Source organism: Rattus norvegicus, chromosome 6, assembly GCF_036323735.1.
Source record: "Rattus norvegicus strain BN/NHsdMcwi chromosome 6, GRCr8, whole genome shotgun sequence".
Lineage (NCBI taxonomy): Eukaryota > Metazoa > Chordata > Mammalia > Rodentia > Muridae > Rattus > Rattus norvegicus.
This window is the reverse complement of record NC_086024.1, coordinates 126,239,324-126,267,072: the sequence shown is the minus strand read 5'-3', so window position 1 is coordinate 126,267,072 and position 27,749 is coordinate 126,239,324. Positions and strand designations below refer to the sequence as shown.

The 27,749-nt window shown below is 42.6% G+C and overlaps 1 protein-coding gene and 2 pseudogenes across 5 annotated transcripts in view; 1 reads left to right on the top strand and 2 right to left on the bottom strand.

The window, feature by feature from the left end:
* Catsperb (cation channel sperm associated auxiliary subunit beta) overlaps positions 1-27,749 on the top strand; it is a 378,659-nt gene that overhangs the window by 259,742 nt on the left and 91,168 nt on the right. The window contains exon 1 of one of the 5 annotated variants that reach the window (XM_063262699.1): positions 26,065-26,188. The exons of the other annotated variants lie outside the window; for them this stretch is intronic. The gene's annotated coding sequence lies outside the window, so the exon portion shown is untranslated. Of the gene's footprint in view, positions 1-26,064; positions 26,189-27,749 lie in introns of those variants that run through there. 5 annotated transcript variants of the gene reach the window in all.
* Positions 8,531-13,035, bottom strand: Ngrn-ps1 (neugrin, neurite outgrowth associated, pseudogene 1; annotated as a pseudogene).
* Positions 25,978-26,698, bottom strand: LOC134479505 (neugrin-like; annotated as a pseudogene).

The following is a 27,749-nucleotide window of genomic DNA, read 5'->3' as shown; positions in this document are numbered from 1 at the left end:
CTAAAAGTTTTAAGAACTGTAGAAACTTCTCATTGTAACATTTAGGTCATACACACACACACACACACACACACACAGAGAGAGAGAGAGAGAGAGAGAGAGAGAGAGAGAGAGAGAGAGATGGGGGATGTTCTTATTTCAAGTTTGACTACTTTGACTTCTTTCTTTCCTATTTTTAATTCCTAGAATGTGTGTTTTATTAACATTCATTTTACAAACCAACAGCAGTTCCCTTTTCTCCTCTCCCCTAGTCCCTTCCCCACAACCTCCCTTCTTCCCCCTTCTACCCATCCATTCCTCCTCTGTTTATGTTCAAAAAAGGACAGGACCCCAGTGGATATCACAAGCATAGCATAGCAAGTTACACTAAGACTAGGTACCTCCTCTCTTATTGAACAAGCAAGGCAACTCAAAGGAAGGAAAGGGTCTCAAAGGCAGTGAACAGAGGCAGAGCCAGCTCCTGTGCCCACTATTAGGAGTCCCAGGAGAACAAAAACTGCATGGAGCCCATGCAGACTCCCTGGATGGCAGTTCAGTATCTGTGAGCCCCATTGGGCCTTGGATATTTGTTTCTCTGAGTTTTCCTATGGTGTCTTTGACCCCTCTGGATCTTCCAATTCTTCCTCCCCTCTTTTTTTTTGCAGGATTCCCCAAGCTCCACCTAGGGTGGGGCTCTGGGTATCTGCATCTATTTCAATCATTTGCTGGGTGAAGCCTCTCCTATGACAATTGGGCTAATATATGAGTAAAGCAGAATAGAATTAGGAGTCATTTCATTTATTTCTTTTTCATTCTTGTTTGATTCTATTATGGGACTCTGGGCAATCTAGCCTCTGCTTCTGGGCCCTCCAGCCAATGTGAGGCATGGATTCCTTCTCATAGCATGGGTCTCATGCTGAACCAGTCATTTGTTGTCCTGCAATCTCTATGCCATCTTTGCACCAGCACTTCTTGTAGGCAGAACAAATTGAAGGGGGAAGGTTTTGTGCCTGTGTTGGTTTCCTAACACCTCCAATGGAAGTCTTGCTTGGTCCCAGAAGATGGTCAGTTCAGACTCCACATCCCCCTTCTCTTCAAGTCTTAGCTTCGTTACCCTCATCAGTTCCTGAGGAATTTCTATAGTCCTGGGTTTCTAGCTAATGTGAGAAATGCCTGCCCCCTCCAAGTTGTCTCTCCTAGTACTCTCTCCTTCATCCTTCTCTGACCTGATACCTCCTGTTCCCGTCCCTGTCCCTTCCCTTATCCAGACCCTCTCCATATACCAGCAATGTCTATTCTGTTTCTCCTTCTCAAGAGATTCATATGCCCTGTCCACCTTGAGCCCTCCTTGCTACATAGCATCTTTGGGAGTGTAGATTGTAACATGGTAATCCTTATTTTAGAGCTAATATCCATACCATGTGAGTACATATCATGTTTGTCTTTCTGGTTCTAAGGTACCTCACTCAGGATGATATTTCCTAGTACACCCAGGCCCCTGCAAATTTCATGATGTTATTGTTTTTAATAGCTGAGTAATACTCTATTATATAAATGTCACACATTTTCTTTTTCCATTCTTCAGTTTGGGGACATGTAGATTGTTTCCAGTTTCTGGCTATTACAAATAAAGCTGCTATGAACATGGTTGAGCAAGTCTCCTAGTGGCACGCTGGAACATCTTTTGAGTATATACCCAGGAGTGGTATAGCTGGGTCTTGAGGTAAATCAATTCCCAGTTTTCTGATAACATACCATATTCCTTTCCAAACTGGTTGTACAAGTTTGCACTAATACAAGCAGTGGGGTAGTGTTTCCCTTTCTTCATATCCTTGCACACATGAGCTGTCTCAAGTGCCTATCAGACATTAGAGATTCCTCTGTTGAGAATACCGTTTAGCTCTGTACCCAATTTTTAATTGAGTTGTTTGGTTTGTTACTGTCTAGTTTCTTGAGTTCTTTGTGTATTTTGGATATCAGCCCTCTGTAAGATATGGGTTTGGTGAAGATCTTTTTGCTCATTTTGTAGGCTGACATTTTATCCATTTTATGATGCCAGTTCTAACTATCCCTAGTCCTAGGCCTAGAAGCTTCTAGCCTTTGCACATCCTCTAATCTTCCAAGCTTACTCTTTCAATCTGGCTTCTCTAAGCTTCTGACTGAATTGCTGTGCAAATCTTCTAGATCTGTATCGTACTTAGGCTTGCTCTGTCCTCACCTGTATCTAGCTCTTTTTCCTCTATGGACTCTCTCTCTCTCTGCAAAACTGTTTATGTAGAACTTCTATACATGTACCACTGTCACTATTCTCTCTCTCTCTCTCTCTCTCTCTCTCTCTCTCTCTCTCTCTCTCTCTCTCTCTCTCTTTCTCCCACCTCTACCTCTACCTTTACCTCTAACTCTCCCTTTCCCCTCCTGCTCCCCTCCCTCCTCTCTCTCTCTCTCTCTCTCTCTCTCTCTCTCTCTCTGCTCTTTTTTTTCTATTTCTTTTTTTTTTTATTAACTTGAGTATTTCTTATATACATTTCGAGTGTTATTCCCTTTCCCGGTTTCCGGGCAAACATCCCCCTCCCCCCTCCCCTTCCTTATGGGTGTTCCCCTCCCAACCCTCCCACCATTGGCGCCCTCCCCCCATAGACTAGTTCACTGGGGGTTCAGTCTTAGCAGGACCCAGGGCTTCCCCTTCCACTGGTGCTCTTACTAGGATATTCATTGCTACCTATGGGGTCAGAGTCCAGGGTCAGTCCATGTATAGTCTTTAGGTAGTGGCTTAGTCCCTGGAAGCTCTGGTTGCTTGGCATTGTTGTACTTTTGGGGTCTCGAGCCCCTTCAAGCTCTTCCAGTTCTTTCTCTGATTCCTTCAATAGGGGACCTATTCTCAGTTCAGTGGTTTGCTGCTGGCATTCGCCTCTGTATTTGCTGTATTCTGGCTGTGTCTCTCAGGAGCGATCTACATCCGGCTCCTGTCGGTCTGCACTTCTTTGCTTCATCCATCTAGTCCAATTGGGTGGCTGTATATGTATGGGCCAAAGGTGGGGCAGGCTCTGAATGGGTGTTCCTTCAGTCTCTGTTTTAATCTTTGCCTCTCCCTTCCCTGCCAAGGGTATTCTTTTTCCTCATTTAAAGAAGGAGTGAAGCATTCACATTTTGATCATCCGTCTTGAGTTTCGTTTGTTCTAGGGATCTAGGGTAATTCAAGCATTTGGGCTAATAGCCACTTATCAATGAGTGCATACCATGTATGTCTTTCTGTGATTGGGTTAGTTCACTCAGGATGATATTTTCCAGTTCCAAACATTTGCCTACGAATTTCATAAACTCGTTGTTTTTGATAGCTGAGTAGTATTCCATTGTGTAGATGTACCACATTTTCTGTATCCATTCCTCTGTTGAAGGGCATCTGGGTTCTTTCCATTTTCTGGCTATTATAAATAAGGCTGCGATGAACATAGTGGAGCACGTGTCTCTTTTATATGTTGAGGCATCTTTTGGGTATATGCCCAAGAGAGGTATAGCTGGATCCTCAGGCAGTTCAATGTCCAATTTTCTGAGGAACCTCCAGACTGATTTCCAGAATGGTTTTACCAGTCTGCAATCCCACCAACAATGGAGGAGTGTTCCTCTTTCTCCACAACCTCGCCAGCATCTGCTGTCACCTGAGTTTTTGATCTTAGCCAATTGCACTGGTGTGAGGTGAAATCTCAGGGTTGTTTTGATTTGCATTTCCCTTATGACTAAAGATGTTGAACATTTCTTTAGGTGTTTCTCAGCCATTCGGTATTCCTCAGCTGTGAATTCTTTGTTTAGCTCTGAACCCCATTTTTTAATAGGGTTATTTGTTTCCCTGCGGTCTAACTTCTTGAGTTCTTTGTATATTTTGGATATAAGGCCTCTATCTGTTGTCGGGTTGGTAAAGATCTTTTCCCAATCTGTTGGTTGCCGTTTTGTCCTAACCACAGTGTCCTTTGCCTTACAGAAGCTTTGCAGTTTTATGAGATCCCATTTGTCAATTCTTGATCTTAGAGCATAAGCCATTGGTGTTTTGTTCAGGAAATTTTTTCCAGTGCCCATGTGTTCCAGATGCTTCCCTAGTTTTTCTTCTATTAGTTTGAGTGTGTCTGGTTTGATGTGGAGGTCCTTGATCCACTTCGACTTAAGCTTTGTACAGGGTGATAAGCATGGATCGATCTGCATTCTTCTACATGTTGCCCTCCAGTTGAACCAGCACCATTTGCTGAAAATGCTATCTTTTTTCCATTGGATGGTTTTGGCTCCTTTGTCAAAAATCAAGTGACCATAGGTATGTGGGTTCATTTCTGGGTCTTCAATTCTATTCCATTGGTCTATCTGTCTGTCTCTGTACCAATACCATGCAGTTTTTATCACTATTGCTCTGTAATACTGCTTGAGTTCAGGGATAGTGATTCCCCCTGAAGTCCTTTTATTGTTGAGGATAGCTTTAGCTATCCTGGGTTTTTTGTTATTCCAGATGAATTTGCAAATTGTTCTGTCTAACTCTTTGAAGAATTGGATTGGTATTTTGATGGGGATTGCATTGAATCTGTAGATTGCTTTTGGTAAAATGGCCATTTTTACTATATTAATCCTGCCAATCCATGAGCATGGGAGATCTTTCCATCTTCTGAGGTCTTCTACAATTTCTTTCTTCAGTGACTTGAAGTTCTTATTGTACAGATCTTTTACTTGCTTGGTTAAAGTCACACCGAGGTACTTTATATTATTTGGGTCTATTATGAAGGGTGTCGTTTCCCTAATTTCTTTCTCGGCTTGTTTCTCTTTTGTATAGAGGAAGGCAACTGATTTATTTGAGTTAATTTTATACCCAGCCACTTTGCTGAAGTTGTTTATCAGCTTTAGTAGTTCTCTGGTGGAACTTTTGGGATCACTTAAATATACTATCATATCATCTGCAAATAGTGATATTTTGACCTCTTCTTTTCCGATCTGTATCCCTTTGATCTCCTTTTGTTGTCTGATTGCTCTGGCTAGAACTTCAAGAACTATATTGAATAAGTAGGGAGAGAGTGGGCAGCCTTGTCTAGTCCCTGATTTTAGTGGGATTGCTTCAAGTTTCTCTCCATTTAGTTTAATGTTAGCAACTGGTTTGCTGTATATGGCTTTTACTATGTTTAGGTATGGGCCTTGAATTCCTATTCTTTCCAGGACTTTTATCATGAAGGGGTGTTGAATTTTGTCAAATGCTTTCTCAGCATCTAATGAAATGATCATGTGGTTCTGTTCTTTCAGTTTGTTTATATAATGGATCACGTTGATGGTTTTCCGTATATTAAACCATCCCTGCATGCCTGGGATGAAGCCTACTTGATCATGGTGGATGATTGTTTTGATGTGCTCTTGAATTCGGTTTGCCAGAATTTTATTGAGTATTTTTGCGTCGATATTCATAAGGGAAATTGGTCTGAAGTTCTCTTTCTTTGTTGTGTCTTTGTGTGGTTTAGGTATAAGAGTAATTGTAGATTCGTAGAAGGAATTCGGTAGGGCTCCATCTGTTTCAATTTTGTGGAATAGTTTGGATAATATTGGTATGAGGTCTTCTATGAAGGTTTGATAGAATTCTGCACTAAACCCATCTGGACCTGGGCTCTTTTTGGTTGGGAGACCTTTAATGACTGCTTCTATTTCCTTAGGAGTTATGGGGTTGTTTAACTGGTTTATCTGTTCCTGATTTAACTTTGATACCTGGTATCTGTTTAGGAAATAGTCCATTTCCTGAAGATTTTCAAATTTTGTTGAATATAGGTTTTTATAGTAAGATCTGATGATTTTTTGAATTTCCTCTGAATCTGTAGTTATGTCTTCCTTTTCATTTCTGATTTTGTTAATTTGGACGCACTCTCTGTGTCCTCTCGTTAGTCTGGCTAAGGGTTTATCTATCTTGTTGATTTTCTCAAAGAACCAACTTTTGGTCCTGTTGATTCTTTCTATGGTCCTTTTTGTTTCTACTTGGTTGATTTCAGCTCTGAGTTTGATTATTTCCTGCCTTCTACTCCTCCTGGGTGTATTTGCTTCTTTTTGTTCTAGAGCTTTTAGGTGTGCTGTCAAGCTGCTGACATATGCTCTTTCCTGTTTCTTTCTGCAGGCACTCAGCGCTATGAGTTTTCCTCTTAGCACAGCTTTCATTGTGTCCCATAAGTTTGAGTATGTTGTATCTTCATTTTCATTAAATTCTAAGAAGTTTTTAATTTCTTTCTTTATTTCTTCCTTGACCAGGTTATCATTGAGTAGAGCATTGTTCAATTTCCACGTATATGTGGGCATTCTTCCCTTATTGTTATTGAAGACCAGTTTTAGGCCGTGGTGGTCCGATAGCACGCATGGGATTATTTCTATCTTTCTGTACCTGTTGAGGCCCGTTTTTTGACCAATTATATGGTCAATTTTGGAGAAAGTACCATGAGGAGCTGAGAAGAAGGTATATCCTTTTGCTTTAGGATAGAATGTTCTATAAATATCCGTTAAGTCCATTTGGCTCATGACTTCTCTTAGTCTGTCGACATCACTGTTTAATTTCTGTTTCCATGATCTGTCCATTGATGAGAGTGGGGTGTTGAAATCTCCCACTATTATTGTGTGAGGTGCAATGTGTGTTTTGAGCTTTAGTAAGGTTTCTTTTACGTATGTAGGTGCCCTTGTATTTGGGGCATAGATATTTAGGATTGAGAGTTCATCTTGGTGGATTTTTCCTTTGATGAATATGAAGTGTCCTTCCTTATCTTTTTTGATGACTTTTAGTTGGAAATTGATTTTATTTGATATTAGAATGGCTACTCCAGCTTGCTTCTTCTGACCATTTGCTTGGAAAGTTGTTTTCCAGCCTTTCACTCTGAGGTAGTGTCTGTCTTTGTCTCTGAGGTGTGTTTCCTGTAGGCAGCAGAATGCAGGGTCCTCGTTGCGTATCCAGTTTGTTAATCTATGTCTTTTTATTGGGGAGTTGAGGCCATTGATATTGAGAGATATTAAGGAATAGTGATTATTGTTTCCCTTTATATTCATATTTGGATGTGAGGTTATGTTTGTGTGCTTTCATTCTCTTTGTTTTGTTGCCAAGACGATTAGTTTCTTGCTTCTTCTAGGGTATAGCTTGCCTCCTTATGGTGGGCTTTACCATTTATTATCCTTTGTAGTGCTGGATTTGTAGAAAGATATTGTGTAAATTTGGTTTTGTCATGGAATATCTTGGTTTGTCCATCAATGTTAATTGAGAGTTTTGCTGGATACAGTAACCTGGGCTGGCATTTGTGTTCTCTTAGGGTCTGTATGACATCAGTCCAGGATCTTCTGGCCTTCATAGTTTCTGGCGAGAAGTCTGGTGTGATTCTGATAGGTCTCCCTTTATATGTTACTTGACCTTTTTCCCTTACTGCTTTTAATATTCTTTCTTTATTTTGTGCGTTTGGTGTTTTGACAATTATGTGACGGGAGGTGTTTCTTTTCTGGTCCAATCTATTTGGAGTTCTGTAGGCTTCTTGTATGCCTATGGGTATCTCTTTTTTTAGGTTAGGGAAGTTTTCTTCTATGATTTTGTTGAAGATATTTACTGGTCCTTTGAGCTGGGAGTCTTCACTCTCTTCTATACCTATTATCCTTAGGTTTGATCTTCTCATTGAGTCCTGGATTTCCTGTATGTTTTGGACCAGTAGCTTTTTCCGCTTTACATTATCTTTGACAGTTGAGTCAATGATTTCTATGGAATCTTCCGCTCCTGAGATTCTCTCTTCCATCTCTTGTATTCTGTTGGTGAAGCTTGTATCTACAGCTCCTTGTCTCTTCTTTTGGTTTTCTATATCCAGGGTTGTTTCCATGTGTTCTTTCTTGATTGCTTCTATTTCCATTTTTAATTCCTTCATCTGTTTGATTGTGTTTTCCTGGAATTCTTTCAGGGATTTTTGCCATTCCTCTCTGTAGGCCTCTACTTGTTTATTAATGATTTCCTGTGTTTCCCTAAGTGTGTTCATGTCTTTCTTGAAGTCCTCCAGCATCATGATCAAATATGATTTTGAAACTAGATCTTGCTTTTCTGGTGTGTTTGGATATTCCATGTTTGTTTTGATTGGAGAATTGGGCTCCGATGATGGCATGCAGTCTTGGTTTCTGTTGCTTGGGTTCCTGCGCTTGCCTCTCGCCATCAGATTATCTCTAGTGTTACTTTGTTCTGCTATTTCTGACAGTGGCTAGACTGACCTATAAGCCTGTGTGTCAGGAGTGCTGTAGACCTGTTTTCCTCTCTTTCAGTCAGTTATGGGGACAGTGTGTTCTGCTTTCCGGCGTGTAGTTTTTCCTCTCTACAGGTCTTCAGCTGTTCTTGTGGGCCTGTGTCTTGAGTTCACCAGGCAGCTTTCTTGCAGCAGAAATTTTGGTCTTACCTGTGGTCCCGAGGCTCAGGTTCGCTCGTGGGGTGCTGCCCAGGGGCTCTCTGCAGCGTCAGCAACCAGGAAGACCTGTGCCGCCCCTTCCGGGAGCTTCAGTGCACCAGGGTTCCAGATGGTCTTTGGCTTTTTCCTCTGGCGTCCGAGATGTGTGTGCAGGGAGCAGTCTCTTCTGGTTTCCCAGGCTTGTCTGCCTCTCTGAAGGTTTAGCTCTCCCTCCCACGGGATTTGGGTGCAGAGAACTGTTTATCCGGTCTGTTTCTTTCAGGTTCCGGCGGCGGTGTCGGTTGGGAGGCTTTTAATGACTGCTTCTATTACTTTAGGAGTTATGGGGTTGTTTAAATGGTTTATCTGTTCCTGATTTAACTTGGGTGCCTGGTATCTGTCTAGGAAATTGTGCATTTCATGCAGATTTTCAAGTTTTGTTGAATATAGGCTTTTGTAGTAGGATCTGATGATTTTTTTAATTTCCTCTGGTTCTGTTTTTCTGTCTCCCTTTTCATTTCTGATTTTGTTAATTTGGACACACTCTTTGTGTCCTCTGGTAAGTCTGGCTAAGGGTTTATCAATCTTGTTGATTTTCTCAAAGAACCAGCTTTTGGTTCTGTTCATTCTTTGTATACTCCTTTTTGTTTCTACTTGGTTGATTTCAGCTCTGAGTTTGATTATTTCCTACCTTCTACTCCTCCTGGGTGTGTTGGCTTCTTTTTGTTCTACAGCTTTTAGGTGTGCTGTCAAGCTGCTGATATATGCTCTCTCCTGTTTCTTTCTGCAGGCACTCAGAGCTATGAGTTTTCCTCTTAGCACAGCTTTCATTGTGTCCCATAAGTTTGGGTATATTGTACCTTCATTTTCACTAAATTCTAAGAAGTCTCTAATTTCTTTCTTTATTTCTTCCTTGACCAGGTTATCATTGAGTAGAGCATTGTTCAACTTCCATGTATATGTGGGCGTTCTTTTCTTACTGGTATTGAAGACCAGCTTTAGCCCGTGTTGCTCTGATAGGATGCATGGGATTATTTCAATCTTTCTGTATCTGTTGAGGCCTGTTTTATGACCGATTATATGTTCAATTTTGGAGAAAGTACCGTGAGGTGGTGAGAAGAAGGTATATCCTTTTGTTTTAGGATAGAATGTTCTATAAATATCTGTTAAGTCCATTTGGTTCATGACTTCTCTTAGTCTGTCTATGTCTCTGTTTAATTTCTGTTTCCATGATCTGTCCACTGATGAGAGTGGGGTGTTGAAATCTCATACTATTATTGTGTGAGGTGCAAGGTGTACTTTAAGCTCTAGTAAGGTTTCTTTTATGTATGTATGTGCCCTTGTATTTGGAGCATAGATATTTATGCTTGAGAGTTCATCTTGGTGGATTTTTCCTTTGACGAATATGAAGTGTCCTTCCTTATCTTTTTTGATTACTTTTGGTTGAAAATAGATTTTATTCGATATTAGAATGGCTACTTCAGCTTGTGTCTTCAGACCATTTTCTTGGAAAGTTGTTTTCCAGCCTTTTACTCTGAGGTAGTGTCTGTCTTTGTCTCTGAGGTGGATTTCCTGTAGGCAGCAAAATGTTGGGTCCGCGTTGCATATCCAGTTTATTAATCTGTGTCTTTTTATTGGGGAATTGAGTCCATTGATGTTGAGAGATGTTAAGTAATAATGATTGTTGTTTTCTATTATATTCGTGTTTGGATGTGAGATTATGTTTGTGCTTGTCTTTGTTTTGTTGCACGATTAGTTTTTTGCTTTGCCTATGGTGTAGCTTGCCTCCTTATGTTGGGCTTTACCATTTATTATCCTTTGTAGGGCTGCATTTGTAGAAAGATACTGTGTAAATTTGGTTTTATCATGGAATATCTTGGTTTCTCCATCTATGCTAATTGAGAGCTTTGCTGGATACAATAACCTGGGCTGGCATTTGTGTTCTCTTAGGGTCTATATGACATCTGTCCAGCATCTTCTGGCTTTCATAGTCTCCAGTGAGAAGTCTGCTGTAATTCTGATAGGTCTGGCTTTTTATGTTACTTGACCTTTTTCCCTTACTGCTTTTAATATTCTTTCTTTGTTTTGTGCGTTTGGTGTTTTGACTATTATGTGGCAGGAGGAATTTCTTTTCTGGTCCAATCTATTTGGAGTTCTGTAGGCTTCTTGTATGTTTATGGGCATCTCTTTCTTTAGGTTAGGGAAGTTTTCTTCTAAGATTTTTTGAAGATATTTACTGGTCCTTTGAGTTGGGATTCTTCACTCTCTTCTATACCTATTATCCTTAGGTTTGATCTTCTCATTGTGTCCTGGATTTCCTGTATGTGTTGGGCCAGTATCTTTTTCCGTTTTACATTATCTTTGACAGTTGTGTAGATGACTTCTATGGAATCTTCTGCTCCTGAGATTCTCTCTTCTATCTCTTCATTCTCTTGGTGATCTAAGGCTCCTTGTCTCTTCCTTTGGTTTTCTATGTCCAGGATTGTCTCCCTTTGGGCTTTCTTTGTTGCTTCTATTTCCATTTTTAATTCCTTCACTTGTTTGATTGTGTTTTCCTCTAATTCTTTCAGGGATTTTTTGTATTTCCTGTCTATAGTCTTCTGCTTGTTTATTTGTGTTTTCCTGCATTTCTCTAAGGGAGTTCTTTATGTCTTTCTTGAAGTCCTTCATCATCATGATCAAATGTGATTTTAAATCTAGAGCTTGCTTTTCTGGTGTGTTTGGATATTCAGTGTTTGCTTTGGTGGGAGAATTGGGCTCCGATGATGCTATGTAGTCCTGGTTTCTGTTGCTTGGGTTCCTGCACTTGCCTCTCGTCATCAGGTTGTCTCTGGTGTTAACTTGTTCTGCTATTTCTGACAGTGGCTAGACCGTCCTATAGGCCTGTGTGTCAGGAGTGCTGGAGACCTGTTTTCCTGTTCTCTTTCAGCCAGTTATGGGAACAGAGTGTTTTGCTTTCAGGCGTATAGTTGTTCCTGTCTACTGGTCTTCAGGTGTTTCTGTGGGCATGTGTACTGAGTCCACCAGGCAGGTCACTTGGAGCAGAAAAGTTGGTCTTGTCTCTGGTCTCGGGTCTGGAATCGCTTCTCAGATCCGGGTTTCAGCTCTCCGTGAAGGCAGCAACCAGAAGGGCCTGCCCCAACTTCGCTCACAGACCCTGTGCACTCGGGCCCAGATGGCACTAGGCGTTTTCCTCTAGCATCAGAAATGTGGGCAGAGAGTAGCCTCCTCTGGCTTCCCAGGTGTGTCTGCCCCCTGAAGGTTTAGCTCTCCCTCCCATGGGATTTGGGTGCAGGGAGCTATTTGACTGGGTCCCTACAGATCCAGGTGGTGTCTGGACCACAGCTATGAGTGCCCCTATCTTCCTGTTCCCAGAGGCCCAAAAGGTTTCCTATTGGGCCAGGGATGTGGGCAGGGGTGGCAGTACTAGCGGTCTCTCTAGCCCTGCAGTCTCAGGAGTGCCCATCTTGTCTGAGTGGTGAGCTCTCTCTCCCATGGGGTTTGGGAGCAGGGAGCTGTAGGCTGGGATCAGCAAGGTTCGGGCCCCAAATAGAAACTGGAAGTGCCTGGTCCCAGAGGAATTTTGCCTTTGTGAGTCCTGAGTACACCAGGCAGGTCACTTGGAGCAGAAAAGTTGATCTTACCTCTGGTCTCAGGCCTTGAGTCGCTTCTCAGATCCAGGTTTCAGCTCTCCATGAGGGCAGCAACCAGAAGGGTCTGCCCTGCCTTCACTCTGGACCCTGTGCACATGGGGCCCAGGTGGCGCTAGGCATTTTCCTCTACAGTCAGAAATGTGGGCAGAGAATAGTCTTCTCTGCCTTCCCAGGTGTGTCTGCCCCTCTGAAGGTTTAGCTCTCCCTCTCACAGGATTTGGGTGCAGGGAGCTGTTTGACTGGGTCCATACAGATCCAGGCGGTGTCTGGACCACAGCTATGAGTGCCCCTATCTTCCTGTCCTTTTATTCCTTTCTTCTCGTTTCTTCTGTGCCTCTGTTCTGGGAGTGTTTGACTTTACCACTTTCAGAGCTCTGCTGTGAGTCTGACTTTTAGAATACACTTCATTCCCCGGCATCAGCAGAGGGCCAGATACAGGATGGCCTGCACTGAGCAGCTTTAAGGTATCTTCAGAAACAGGAAGCTGCCAAACCACTGAGGTAATCCCGGCTTTTTTCAAGACCTTTTGGTCCAGCTTCAGTTTCTGCTCTAAAATGGGTACAAACTTACTTCTTAAAACCCTTCAGATAACATTGCTGACATCAAAGCCTTCTGCCAACCTGGGAACTGACCAGGACTCTGAAAATTCCTTATGTAAATACCACATCTGCTCCATGACTTCCTACCTCAGTGTTCTAGGTGGGGCATCTGGAGCCTCCATTTGCCTTTGAATTTTCTGGAATCGCATTGCTTTTTTCTGTTGTTTCAAAGCGCTGGGGGAAACAACCAATGGCAAAAGCCATGCGTGGAAGCAATATGAGTGTTTCAACAAAGTTTTGGACTAAATTTTGGAGATCCCAGCCCTCTTGTCTGACCACTAAGGCAGCTCAGCCATGTCTGCCAGGTTAAAGTGCTCTGTGTACACCACCCCAGAAATCTAACACCTACACCACCTGAGCATTTAAGCACGCTGAACTCTCTAACTGGTGATGAAAGACGTCACTAGTCATGCTACTTTTCTAAAAGTTTTAAGAACTGTAGAAACTTCTCATTGTAACATTTAGGTCATACACACACACACACACACACACACACAGAGAGAGAGAGAGAGAGAGAGAGAGAGAGAGAGAGAGAGAGAGAGATGGGGGATGTTCTTATTTCAAGTTTGACTACTTTGACTTCTTTCTTTCCTATTTTTAATTCCTAGAATGTGTGTTTTATTAACATTCATTTTACAAACCAACAGCAGTTCCCTTTTCTCCTCTCCCCTAGTCCCTTCCCCACAACCTCCCTTCTTCCCCCTTCTACCCATCCATTCCTCCTCTGTTTATGTTCAAAAAAGGACAGGACCCCAGTGGATATCACAAGCATAGCATAGCAAGTTACACTAAGACTAGGTACCTCCTCTCTTATTGAACAAGCAAGGCAACTCAAAGGAAGGAAAGGGTCTCAAAGGCAGTGAACAGAGGCAGAGCCAGCTCCTGTGCCCACTATTAGGAGTCCCAGGAGAACAAAAACTGCATGGAGCCCATGCAGACTCCCTGGATGGCAGTTCAGTATCTGTGAGCCCCATTGGGCCTTGGATATTTGTTTCTCTGAGTTTTCCTATGGTGTCTTTGACCCCTCTGGATCTTCCAATTCTTCCTCCCCTCTTTTTTTTTGCAGGATTCCCCAAGCTCCACCTAGGGTGGGGCTCTGGGTATCTGCATCTATTTCAATCATTTGCTGGGTGAAGCCTCTCCTATGACAATTGGGCTAATATATGAGTAAAGCAGAATAGAATTAGGAGTCATTTCATTTATTTCTTTTTCATTCTTGTTTGATTCTATTATGGGACTCTGGGCAATCTAGCCTCTGCTTCTGGGCCCTCCAGCCAATGTGAGGCATGGATTCCTTCTCATAGCATGGGTCTCATGCTGAACCAGTCATTTGTTGTCCTGCAATCTCTATGCCATCTTTGCACCAGCACTTCTTGTAGGCAGAACAAATTGAAGGGGGAAGGTTTTGTGCCTGTGTTGGTTTCCTAACACCTCCAATGGAAGTCTTGCTTGGTCCCAGAAGATGGTCAGTTCAGACTCCACATCCCCCTTCTCTTCAAGTCTTAGCTTCGTTACCCTCATCAGTTCCTGAGGAATTTCTATAGTCCTGGGTTTCTAGCTAATGTGAGAAATGCCTGCCCCCTCCAAGTTGTCTCTCCTAGTACTCTCTCCTTCATCCTTCTCTGACCTGATACCTCCTGTTCCCGTCCCTGTCCCTTCCCTTATCCAGACCCTCTCCATATACCAGCAATGTCTATTCTGTTTCTCCTTCTCAAGAGATTCATATGCCCTGTCCACCTTGAGCCCTCCTTGCTACATAGCATCTTTGGGAGTGTAGATTGTAACATGGTAATCCTTATTTTAGAGCTAATATCCATACCATGTGAGTACATATCATGTTTGTCTTTCTGGTTCTAAGGTACCTCACTCAGGATGATATTTCCTAGTACACCCAGGCCCCTGCAAATTTCATGATGTTATTGTTTTTAATAGCTGAGTAATACTCTATTATATAAATGTCACACATTTTCTTTTTCCATTCTTCAGTTTGGGGACATGTAGATTGTTTCCAGTTTCTGGCTATTACAAATAAAGCTGCTATGAACATGGTTGAGCAAGTCTCCTAGTGGCACGCTGGAACATCTTTTGAGTATATACCCAGGAGTGGTATAGCTGGGTCTTGAGGTAAATCAATTCCCAGTTTTCTGATAACATACCATATTCCTTTCCAAACTGGTTGTACAAGTTTGCACTAATACAAGCAGTGGGGTAGTGTTTCCCTTTCTTCATATCCTTGCACACATGAGCTGTCTCAAGTGCCTATCAGACATTAGAGATTCCTCTGTTGAGAATACCGTTTAGCTCTGTACCCAATTTTTAATTGAGTTGTTTGGTTTGTTACTGTCTAGTTTCTTGAGTTCTTTGTGTATTTTGGATATCAGCCCTCTGTAAGATATGGGTTTGGTGAAGATCTTTTTGCTCATTTTGTAGGCTGACATTTTATCCATTTTATGATGCCAGTTCTAACTATCCCTAGTCCTAGGCCTAGAAGCTTCTAGCCTTTGCACATCCTCTAATCTTCCAAGCTTACTCTTTCAATCTGGCTTCTCTAAGCTTCTGACTGAATTGCTGTGCAAATCTTCTAGATCTGTATCGTACTTAGGCTTGCTCTGTCCTCACCTGTATCTAGCTCTTTTTCCTCTATGGACTCTCTCTCTCTCTGCAAAACTGTTTATGTAGAACTTCTATACATGTACCACTGTCACTATTCTCTCTCTCTCTCTCTCTCTCTCTCTCTCTCTCTCTCTCTCTCTCTCTCTCTCTCTCTCTCTCTCTTCTCCCACCTCTACCTCTACCTTTACCTCTAACTCTCCCTTTCCCCTCCTGCTCCCCTCCCTCCTCTCTCTCTCTCTCTCTCTCTCTCTCTCTCTCTCTCTCTCTGCTCTTTTTTTTCTATTTCTTTTTTTTTTTATTAACTTGAGTATTTCTTATATACATTTCGAGTGTTATTCCCTTTCCCGGTTTCCGGGCAAACATCCCCCTCCCCCCTCCCCTTCCTTATGGGTGTTCCCCTCCCAACCCTCCCACCATTGGCGCCCTCCCCCCATAGACTAGTTCACTGGGGGTTCAGTCTTAGCAGGACCCAGGGCTTCCCCTTCCACTGGTGCTCTTACTAGGATATTCATTGCTACCTATGGGGTCAGAGTCCAGGGTCAGTCCATGTATAGTCTTTAGGTAGTGGCTTAGTCCCTGGAAGCTCTGGTTGCTTGGCATTGTTGTACTTTTGGGGTCTCGAGCCCCTTCAAGCTCTTCCAGTTCTTTCTCTGATTCCTTCAATAGGGGACCTATTCTCAGTTCAGTGGTTTGCTGCTGGCATTCGCCTCTGTATTTGCTGTATTCTGGCTGTGTCTCTCAGGAGCGATCTACATCCGGCTCCTGTCGGTCTGCACTTCTTTGCTTCATCCATCTAGTCCAATTGGGTGGCTGTATATGTATGGGCCAAAGGTGGGGCAGGCTCTGAATGGGTGTTCCTTCAGTCTCTGTTTTAATCTTTGCCTCTCCCTTCCCTGCCAAGGGTATTCTTTTTCCTCATTTAAAGAAGGAGTGAAGCATTCACATTTTGATCATCCGTCTTGAGTTTCGTTTGTTCTAGGGATCTAGGGTAATTCAAGCATTTGGGCTAATAGCCACTTATCAATGAGTGCATACCATGTATGTCTTTCTGTGATTGGGTTAGTTCACTCAGGATGATATTTTCCAGTTCCAAACATTTGCCTACGAATTTCATAAACTCGTTGTTTTTGATAGCTGAGTAGTATTCCATTGTGTAGATGTACCACATTTTCTGTATCCATTCCTCTGTTGAAGGGCATCTGGGTTCTTTCCATTTTCTGGCTATTATAAATAAGGCTGCGATGAACATAGTGGAGCACGTGTCTCTTTTATATGTTGAGGCATCTTTTGGGTATATGCCCAAGAGAGGTATAGCTGGATCCTCAGGCAGTTCAATGTCCAATTTTCTGAGGAACCTCCAGACTGATTTCCAGAATGGTTTTACCAGTCTGCAATCCCACCAACAATGGAGGAGTGTTCCTCTTTCTCCACAACCTCGCCAGCATCTGCTGTCACCTGAGTTTTTGATCTTAGCCAATTGCACTGGTGTGAGGTGAAATCTCAGGGTTGTTTTGATTTGCATTTCCCTTATGACTAAAGATGTTGAACATTTCTTTAGGTGTTTCTCAGCCATTCGGTATTCCTCAGCTGTGAATTCTTTGTTTAGCTCTGAACCCCATTTTTTAATAGGGTTATTTGTTTCCCTGCGGTCTAACTTCTTGAGTTCTTTGTATATTTTGGATATAAGGCCTCTATCTGTTGTCGGGTTGGTAAAGATCTTTTCCCAATCTGTTGGTTGCCGTTTTGTCCTAACCACAGTGTCCTTTGCCTTACAGAAGCTTTGCAGTTTTATGAGATCCCATTTGTCAATTCTTGATCTTAGAGCATAAGCCATTGGTGTTTTGTTCAGGAAATTTTTTCCAGTGCCCATGTGTTCCAGATGCTTCCCTAGTTTTTCTTCTATTAGTTTGAGTGTGTCTGGTTTGATGTGGAGGTCCTTGATCCACTTCGACTTAAGCTTTGTACAGGGTGATAAGCATGGATCGATCTGCATTCTTCTACATGTTGCCCTCCAGTTGAACCAGCACCATTTGCTGAAAATGCTATCTTTTTTCCATTGGATGGTTTTGGCTCCTTTGTCAAAAATCAAGTGACCATAGGTATGTGGGTTCATTTCTGGGTCTTCAATTCTATTCCATTGGTCTATCTGTCTGTCTCTGTACCAATACCATGCAGTTTTTATCACTATTGCTCTGTAATACTGCTTGAGTTCAGGGATAGTGATTCCCCCTGAAGTCCTTTTATTGTTGAGGATAGCTTTAGCTATCCTGGGTTTTTTGTTATTCCAGATGAATTTGCAAATTGTTCTGTCTAACTCTTTGAAGAATTGGATTGGTATTTTGATGGGGATTGCATTGAATCTGTAGATTGCTTTTGGTAAAATGGCCATTTTTACTATATTAATCCTGCCAATCCATGAGCATGGGAGATCTTTCCATCTTCTGAGGTCTTCTACAATTTCTTTCTTCAGTGACTTGAAGTTCTTATTGTACAGATCTTTTACTTGCTTGGTTAAAGTCACACCGAGGTACTTTATATTATTTGGGTCTATTATGAAGGGTGTCGTTTCCCTAATTTCTTTCTCGGCTTGTTTCTCTTTTGTATAGAGGAAGGCAACTGATTTATTTGAGTTAATTTTATACCCAGCCACTTTGCTGAAGTTGTTTATCAGCTTTAGTAGTTCTCTGGTGGAACTTTTGGGATCACTTAAATATACTATCATATCATCTGCAAATAGTGATATTTTGACCTCTTCTTTTCCGATCTGTATCCCTTTGATCTCCTTTTGTTGTCTGATTGCTCTGGCTAGAACTTCAAGAACTATATTGAATAAGTAGGGAGAGAGTGGGCAGCCTTGTCTAGTCCCTGATTTTAGTGGGATTGCTTCAAGTTTCTCTCCATTTAGTTTAATGTTAGCAACTGGTTTGCTGTATATGGCTTTTACTATGTTTAGGTATGGGCCTTGAATTCCTATTCTTTCCAGGACTTTTATCATGAAGGGGTGTTGAATTTTGTCAAATGCTTTCTCAGCATCTAATGAAATGATCATGTGGTTCTGTTCTTTCAGTTTGTTTATATAATGGATCACGTTGATGGTTTTCCGTATATTAAACCATCCCTGCATGCCTGGGATGAAGCCTACTTGATCATGGTGGATGATTGTTTTGATGTGCTCTTGAATTCGGTTTGCCAGAATTTTATTGAGTATTTTTGCGTCGATATTCATAAGGGAAATTGGTCTGAAGTTCTCTTTCTTTGTTGTGTCTTTGTGTGGTTTAGGTATAAGAGTAATTGTAGATTCGTAGAAGGAATTCGGTAGGGCTCCATCTGTTTCAATTTTGTGGAATAGTTTGGATAATATTGGTATGAGGTCTTCTATGAAGGTTTGATAGAATTCTGCACTAAACCCATCTGGACCTGGGCTCTTTTTGGTTGGGAGACCTTTAATGACTGCTTCTATTTCCTTAGGAGTTATGGGGTTGTTTAACTGGTTTATCTGTTCCTGATTTAACTTTGATACCTGGTATCTGTTTAGGAAATAGTCCATTTCCTGAAGATTTTCAAATTTTGTTGAATATAGGTTTTTATAGTAAGATCTGATGATTTTTTGAATTTCCTCTGAATCTGTAGTTATGTCTTCCTTTTCATTTCTGATTTTGTTAATTTGGACGCACTCTCTGTGTCCTCTCGTTAGTCTGGCTAAGGGTTTATCTATCTTGTTGATTTTCTCAAAGAACCAACTTTTGGTCCTGTTGATTCTTTCTATGGTCCTTTTTGTTTCTACTTGGTTGATTTCAGCTCTGAGTTTGATTATTTCCTGCCTTCTACTCCTCCTGGGTGTATTTGCTTCTTTTTGTTCTAGAGCTTTTAGGTGTGCTGTCAAGCTGCTGACATATGCTCTTTCCTGTTTCTTTCTGCAGGCACTCAGCGCTATGAGTTTTCCTCTTAGCACAGCTTTCATTGTGTCCCATAAGTTTGAGTATGTTGTATCTTCATTTTCATTAAATTCTAAGAAGTTTTTAATTTCTTTCTTTATTTCTTCCTTGACCAGGTTATCATTGAGTAGAGCATTGTTCAATTTCCACGTATATGTGGGCATTCTTCCCTTATTGTTATTGAAGACCAGTTTTAGGCCGTGGTGGTCCGATAGCACGCATGGGATTATTTCTATCTTTCTGTACCTGTTGAGGCCCGTTTTTTGACCAATTATATGGTCAATTTTGGAGAAAGTACCATGAGGAGCTGAGAAGAAGGTATATCCTTTTGCTTTAGGATAGAATGTTCTATAAATATCCGTTAAGTCCATTTGGCTCATGACTTCTCTTAGTCTGTCGACATCACTGTTTAATTTCTGTTTCCATGATCTGTCCATTGATGAGAGTGGGGTGTTGAAATCTCCCACTATTATTGTGTGAGGTGCAATGTGTGTTTTGAGCTTTAGTAAGGTTTCTTTTACGTATGTAGGTGCCCTTGTATTTGGGGCATAGATATTTAGGATTGAGAGTTCATCTTGGTGGATTTTTCCTTTGATGAATATGAAGTGTCCTTCCTTATCTTTTTTGATGACTTTTAGTTGGAAATTGATTTTATTTGATATTAGAATGGCTACTCCAGCTTGCTTCTTCTGACCATTTGCTTGGAAAGTTGTTTTCCAGCCTTTCACTCTGAGGTAGTGTCTGTCTTTGTCTCTGAGGTGTGTTTCCTGTAGGCAGCAGAATGCAGGGTCCTCGTTGCGTATCCAGTTTGTTAATCTATGTCTTTTTATTGGGGAGTTGAGGCCATTGATATTGAGAGATATTAAGGAATAGTGATTATTGTTTCCCTTTATATTCATATTTGGATGTGAGGTTATGTTTGTGTGCTTTCATTCTCTTTGTTTTGTTGCCAAGACGATTAGTTTCTTGCTTCTTCTAGGGTATAGCTTGCCTCCTTATGGTGGGCTTTACCATTTATTATCCTTTGTAGTGCTGGATTTGTAGAAAGATATTGTGTAAATTTGGTTTTGTCATGGAATATCTTGGTTTGTCCATCAATGTTAATTGAGAGTTTTGCTGGATACAGTAACCTGGGCTGGCATTTGTGTTCTCTTAGGGTCTGTATGACATCAGTCCAGGATCTTCTGGCCTTCATAGTTTCTGGCGAGAAGTCTGGTGTGATTCTGATAGGTCTCCCTTTATATGTTACTTGACCTTTTTCCCTTACTGCTTTTAATATTCTTTCTTTATTTTGTGCGTTTGGTGTTTTGACAATTATGTGACGGGAGGTGTTTCTTTTCTGGTCCAATCTATTTGGAGTTCTGTAGGCTTCTTGTATGCCTATGGGTATCTCTTTTTTTAGGTTAGGGAAGTTTTCTTCTATGATTTTGTTGAAGATATTTACTGGTCCTTTGAGCTGGGAGTCTTCACTCTCTTCTATACCTATTATCCTTAGGTTTGATCTTCTCATTGAGTCCTGGATTTCCTGTATGTTTTGGACCAGTAGCTTTTTCCGCTTTACATTATCTTTGACAGTTGAGTCAATGATTTCTATGGAATCTTCCGCTCCTGAGATTCTCTCTTCCATCTCTTGTATTCTGTTGGTGAAGCTTGTATCTACAGCTCCTTGTCTCTTCTTTTGGTTTTCTATATCCAGGGTTGTTTCCATGTGTTCTTTCTTGATTGCTTCTATTTCCATTTTTAATTCCTTCATCTGTTTGATTGTGTTTTCCTGGAATTCTTTCAGGGATTTTTGCCATTCCTCTCTGTAGGCCTCTACTTGTTTATTAATGATTTCCTGTGTTTCCCTAAGTGTGTTCATGTCTTTCTTGAAGTCCTCCAGCATCATGATCAAATATGATTTTGAAACTAGATCTTGCTTTTCTGGTGTGTTTGGATATTCCATGTTTGTTTTGATTGGAGAATTGGGCTCCGATGATGGCATGCAGTCTTGGTTTCTGTTGCTTGGGTTCCTGCGCTTGCCTCTCGCCATCAGATTATCTCTAGTGTTACTTTGTTCTGCTATTTCTGACAGTGGCTAGACTGACCTATAAGCCTGTGTGTCAGGAGTGCTGTAGACCTGTTTTCCTCTCTTTCAGTCAGTTATGGGGACAGTGTGTTCTGCTTTCCGGCGTGTAGTTTTTCCTCTCTACAGGTCTTCAGCTGTTCTTGTGGGCCTGTGTCTTGAGTTCACCAGGCAGCTTTCTTGCAGCAGAAATTTTGGTCTTACCTGTGGTCCCGAGGCTCAGGTTCGCTCGTGGGGTGCTGCCCAGGGGCTCTCTGCAGCGGCAGCAACCAGGAAGACCTGTGCCGCCCCTTCCGGGAGCTTCAGTGCACCAGGGTTCCAGATGGTCTTTGGCTTTTTCCTCTGGCGTCCGAGATGTGTGTGCAGGGAGCAGTCTCTTCTGGTTTCCCAGGCTTGTCTGCCTCTCTGAAGGTTTAGCTCTCCCTCCCACGGGATTTGGGTGCAGAGAACTGTTTATCCGGTCTGTTTCTTTCAGGTTCCGGCGGCGGTGTCTCAGGCGCAGAAGTCCTGCCGCTCCTGGGCCCTCCCCCACGGGAGCCCAGCGGCCTTATACAGTTTCCTCTTGGGCCAGGGATGTGGGCAGGGGTGAGCAGTGTTGGTGGTCTCTTCCGCTCTGCAGCCTCAGGAGTGCCCACCTGACCAGGCGGTTGGGTCTCTCTCTCACCGGGTCTGGGAGCAGAGAGCTGCTGCGGGCCGGGATCCGCGGGTGTGGGACTTCCGGTAAACACAGACCGTGCCTCCTAGAGAAATTCTGCTTCCGTGTCCCAAGCTCACCAGGCAGCTTTCTTGCAGCAGAAAGTTTGGTCTTACCTGTGGTCCCGAGGCTCAGGTTCGCTCGTGGGGTGCTGCCCAGGGGCTCTCTGCAGCGGCAGCAACCAGGGAGACCTGTGCCGCCCCTTCCGGGAGCTTCAGTGCACCAGGGTTCCAGATGGTCTTTGGCTTTTTCCTCTGGCGTCCGAGATGTGTGTGCAGGGAGCAGTCTCTTCTGGTTTCCCAGGCTTGTCTGCCTCTCTGAAGGTTTAGCTCTCCCTCCCACGGGATTTGGGTGCAGAGAACTGTTTATCCGGTCTGTTTCTTTCAGGTTCCGGCGGCGGTGTCGGTTGGGAGGCTTTTAATGACTGCTTCTATTACTTTAGGAGTTATGGGGTTGTTTAAATGGTTTATCTGTTCCTGATTTAACTTGGGTGCCTGGTATCTGTCTAGGAAATTGTGCATTTCATGCAGATTTTCAAGTTTTGTTGAATATAGGCTTTTGTAGTAGGATCTGATGATTTTTTTAATTTCCTCTGGTTCTGTTTTTCTGTCTCCCTTTTCATTTCTGATTTTGTTAATTTGGACACACTCTTTGTGTCCTCTGGTAAGTCTGGCTAAGGGTTTATCAATCTTGTTGATTTTCTCAAAGAACCAGCTTTTGGTTCTGTTCATTCTTTGTATACTCCTTTTTGTTTCTACTTGGTTGATTTCAGCTCTGAGTTTGATTATTTCCTACCTTCTACTCCTCCTGGGTGTGTTGGCTTCTTTTTGTTCTACAGCTTTTAGGTGTGCTGTCAAGCTGCTGATATATGCTCTCTCCTGTTTCTTTCTGCAGGCACTCAGAGCTATGAGTTTTCCTCTTAGCACAGCTTTCATTGTGTCCCATAAGTTTGGGTATATTGTACCTTCATTTTCACTAAATTCTAAGAAGTCTCTAATTTCTTTCTTTATTTCTTCCTTGACCAGGTTATCATTGAGTAGAGCATTGTTCAACTTCCATGTATATGTGGGCGTTCTTTTCTTACTGGTATTGAAGACCAGCTTTAGCCCGTGTTGCTCTGATAGGATGCATGGGATTATTTCAATCTTTCTGTATCTGTTGAGGCCTGTTTTATGACCGATTATATGTTCAATTTTGGAGAAAGTACCGTGAGGTGGTGAGAAGAAGGTATATCCTTTTGTTTTAGGATAGAATGTTCTATAAATATCTGTTAAGTCCATTTGGTTCATGACTTCTCTTAGTCTGTCTATGTCTCTGTTTAATTTCTGTTTCCATGATCTGTCCACTGATGAGAGTGGGGTGTTGAAATCTCATACTATTATTGTGTGAGGTGCAAGGTGTACTTTAAGCTCTAGTAAGGTTTCTTTTATGTATGTATGTGCCCTTGTATTTGGAGCATAGATATTTATGCTTGAGAGTTCATCTTGGTGGATTTTTCCTTTGACGAATATGAAGTGTCCTTCCTTATCTTTTTTGATTACTTTTGGTTGAAAATAGATTTTATTCGATATTAGAATGGCTACTTCAGCTTGCGTCTTCAGACCATTTTCTTGGAAAGTTGTTTTCCAGCCTTTTACTCTGAGGTAGTGTCTGTCTTTGTCTCTGAGGTGGATTTCCTGTAGGCAGCAAAATGTTGGGTCCGCGTTGCATATCCAGTTTATTAATCTGTGTCTTTTTATTGGGGAATTGAGTCCATTGATGTTGAGAGATGTTAAGTAATAATGATTGTTGTTTTCTATTATATTCGTGTTTGGATGTGAGATTATGTTTGTGCTTGTCTTTGTTTTGTTGCACGATTAGTTTTTTGCTTTGCCTATGGTGTAGCTTGCCTCCTTATGTTGGGCTTTACCATTTATTATCCTTTGTAGGGCTGCATTTGTAGAAAGATACTGTGTAAATTTGGTTTTATCATGGAATATCTTGGTTTCTCCATCTATGCTAATTGAGAGCTTTGCTGGATACAATAACCTGGGCTGGCATTTGTGTTCTCTTAGGGTCTATATGACATCTGTCCAGCATCTTCTGGCTTTCATAGTCTCCAGTGAGAAGTCTGCTGTAATTCTGATAGGTCTGGCTTTTTATGTTACTTGACCTTTTTCCCTTACTGCTTTTAATATTCTTTCTTTGTTTTGTGCGTTTGGTGTTTTGACTATTATGTGGCAGGAGGAATTTCTTTTCTGGTCCAATCTATTTGGAGTTCTGTAGGCTTCTTGTATGTTTATGGGCATCTCTTTCTTTAGGTTAGGGAAGTTTTCTTCTAAGATTTTTTGAAGATATTTACTGGTCCTTTGAGTTGGGATTCTTCACTCTCTTCTATACCTATTATCCTTAGGTTTGATCTTCTCATTGTGTCCTGGATTTCCTGTATGTGTTGGGCCAGTATCTTTTTCCGTTTTACATTATCTTTGACAGTTGTGTAGATGACTTCTATGGAATCTTCTGCTCCTGAGATTCTCTCTTCTATCTCTTCATTCTCTTGGTGATCTAAGGCTCCTTGTCTCTTCCTTTGGTTTTCTATGTCCAGGATTGTCTCCCTTTGGGCTTTCTTTGTTGCTTCTATTTCCATTTTTAATTCCTTCACTTGTTTGATTGTGTTTTCCTCTAATTCTTTCAGGGATTTTTTGTATTTCCTGTCTATAGTCTTCTGCTTGTTTATTTGTGTTTTCCTGCATTTCTCTAAGGGAGTTCTTTATGTCTTTCTTGAAGTCCTTCATCATCATGATCAAATGTGATTTTAAATCTAGAGCTTGCTTTTCTGGTGTGTTTGGATATTCAGTGTTTGCTTTGGTGGGAGAATTGGGCTCCGATGATGCTATGTAGTCCTGGTTTCTGTTGCTTGGGTTCCTGCACTTGCCTCTCGTCATCAGGTTGTCTCTGGTGTTAACTTGTTCTGCTATTTCTGACAGTGGCTAGACCGTCCTATAGGCCTGTGTGTCAGGAGTGCTGGAGACCTGTTTTCCTGTTCTCTTTCAGCCAGTTATGGGAACAGAGTGTTTTGCTTTCAGGCGTATAGTTGTTCCTGTCTACTGGTCTTCAGGTGTTTCTGTGGGCATGTGTACTGAGTCCACCAGGCAGGTCACTTGGAGCAGAAAAGTTGGTCTTGTCTCTGGTCTCGGGTCTGGAATCGCTTCTCAGATCCGGGTTTCAGCTCTCCGTGAAGGCAGCAACCAGAAGGGCCTGCCCCAACTTCGCTCACAGACCCTGTGCACTCGGGCCCAGATGGCACTAGGCGTTTTCCTCTAGCATCAGAAATGTGGGCAGAGAGTAGCCTCCTCTGGCTTCCCAGGTGTGTCTGCCCCCTGAAGGTTTAGCTCTCCCTCCCATGGGATTTGGGTGCAGGGAGCTATTTGACTGGGTCCCTACAGATCCAGGTGGTGTCTGGACCACAGCTATGAGTGCCCCTATCTTCCTGTTCCCAGAGGCCCAAAAGGTTTCCTATTGGGCCAGGGATGTGGGCAGGGGTGGCAGTACTAGCGGTCTCTCTAGCCCTGCAGTCTCAGGAGTGCCCATCTTGTCTGAGTGGTGAGCTCTCTCTCCCATGGGGTTTGGGAGCAGGGAGCTGTAGGCTGGGATCAGCAAGGTTCGGGCCCCAAATAGAAACTGGAAGTGCCTGGTCCCAGAGGAATTTTGCCTTTGTGAGTCCTGAGTACACCAGGCAGGTCACTTGGAGCAGAAAAGTTGATCTTACCTCTGGTCTCAGGCCTTGAGTCGCTTCTCAGATCCAGGTTTCAGCTCTCCATGAGGGCAGCAACCAGAAGGGTCTGCCCTGCCTTCACTCTGGACCCTGTGCACATGGGGCCCAGGTGGCGCTAGGCATTTTCCTCTACAGTCAGAAATGTGGGCAGAGAATAGTCTTCTCTGCCTTCCCAGGTGTGTCTGCCCCTCTGAAGGTTTAGCTCTCCCTCTCACAGGATTTGGGTGCAGGGAGCTGTTTGACTGGGTCCATACAGATCCAGGCGGTGTCTGGACCACAGCTATGAGTGCCCCTATCTTCCTGTCCTTTTATTCCTTTCTTCTCGTTTCTTCTGTGCCTCTGTTCTGGGAGTGTTTGACTTTACCACTTTCAGAGCTCTGCTGTGAGTCTGACTTTTAGAATACACTTCATTCCCCGGCATCAGCAGAGGGCCAGATACAGGATGGCCTGCACTGAGCAGCTTTAAGGTATCTTCAGAAACAGGAAGCTGCCAAACCACTGAGGTAATCCCGGCTTTTTTCAAGACCTTTTGGTCCAGCTTCAGTTTCTGCTCTAAAATGGGTACAAACTTACTTCTTAAAACCCTTCAGATAACATTGCTGACATCAAAGCCTTCTGCCAACCTGGGAACTGACCAGGACTCTGAAAATTCCTTATGTAAATACCACATCTGCTCCATGACTTCCTACCTCAGTGTTCTAGGTGGGGCATCTGGAGCCTCCATTTGCCTTTGAATTTTCTGGAATCGCATTGCTTTTTTCTGTTGTTTCAAAGCGCTGGGGGAAACAACCAATGGCAAAAGCCATGCGTGGAAGCAATATGAGTGTTTCAACAAAGTTTTGGACTAAATTTTGGAGATCCCAGCCCTCTTGTCTGACCACTAAGGCAGCTCAGCCATGTCTGCCAGGTTAAAGTGCTCTGTGTACACCACCCCAGAAATCTAACACCTACACCACCTGAGCATTTAAGCACGCTGAACTCTCTAACTGGTGATGAAAGACGTCACTAGTCATGCTACTTTTCTAAAAGTTTTAAGAACTGTAGAAACTTCTCATTGTAACATTTAGGTCATACACACACACACACACACACACACACACAGAGAGAGAGAGAGAGAGAGAGAGAGAGAGAGAGAGAGAGAGATGGGGGATGTTCTTATTTCAAGTTTGACTACTTTGACTTCTTTCTTTCCTATTTTTAATTCCTAGAATGTGTGTTTTATTAACATTCATTTTACAAACCAACAGCAGTTCCCTTTTCTCCTCTCCCCTAGTCCCTTCCCCACAACCTCCCTTCTTCCCCCTTCTACCCATCCATTCCTCCTCTGTTTATGTTCAAAAAAGGACAGGACCCCAGTGGATATCACAAGCATAGCATAGCAAGTTACACTAAGACTAGGTACCTCCTCTCTTATTGAACAAGCAAGGCAACTCAAAGGAAGGAAAGGGTCTCAAAGGCAGTGAACAGAGGCAGAGCCAGCTCCTGTGCCCACTATTAGGAGTCCCAGGAGAACAAAAACTGCATGGAGCCCATGCAGACTCCCTGGATGGCAGTTCAGTATCTGTGAGCCCCATTGGGCCTTGGATATTTGTTTCTCTGAGTTTTCCTATGGTGTCTTTGACCCCTCTGGATCTTCCAATTCTTCCTCCCCTCTTTTTTTTTGCAGGATTCCCCAAGCTCCACCTAGGGTGGGGCTCTGGGTATCTGCATCTATTTCAATCATTTGCTGGGTGAAGCCTCTCCTATGACAATTGGGCTAATATATGAGTAAAGCAGAATAGAATTAGGAGTCATTTCATTTATTTCTTTTTCATTCTTGTTTGATTCTATTATGGGACTCTGGGCAATCTAGCCTCTGCTTCTGGGCCCTCCAGCCAATGTGAGGCATGGATTCCTTCTCATAGCATGGGTCTCATGCTGAACCAGTCATTTGTTGTCCTGCAATCTCTATGCCATCTTTGCACCAGCACTTCTTGTAGGCAGAACAAATTGAAGGGGGAAGGTTTTGTGCCTGTGTTGGTTTCCTAACACCTCCAATGGAAGTCTTGCTTGGTCCCAGAAGAT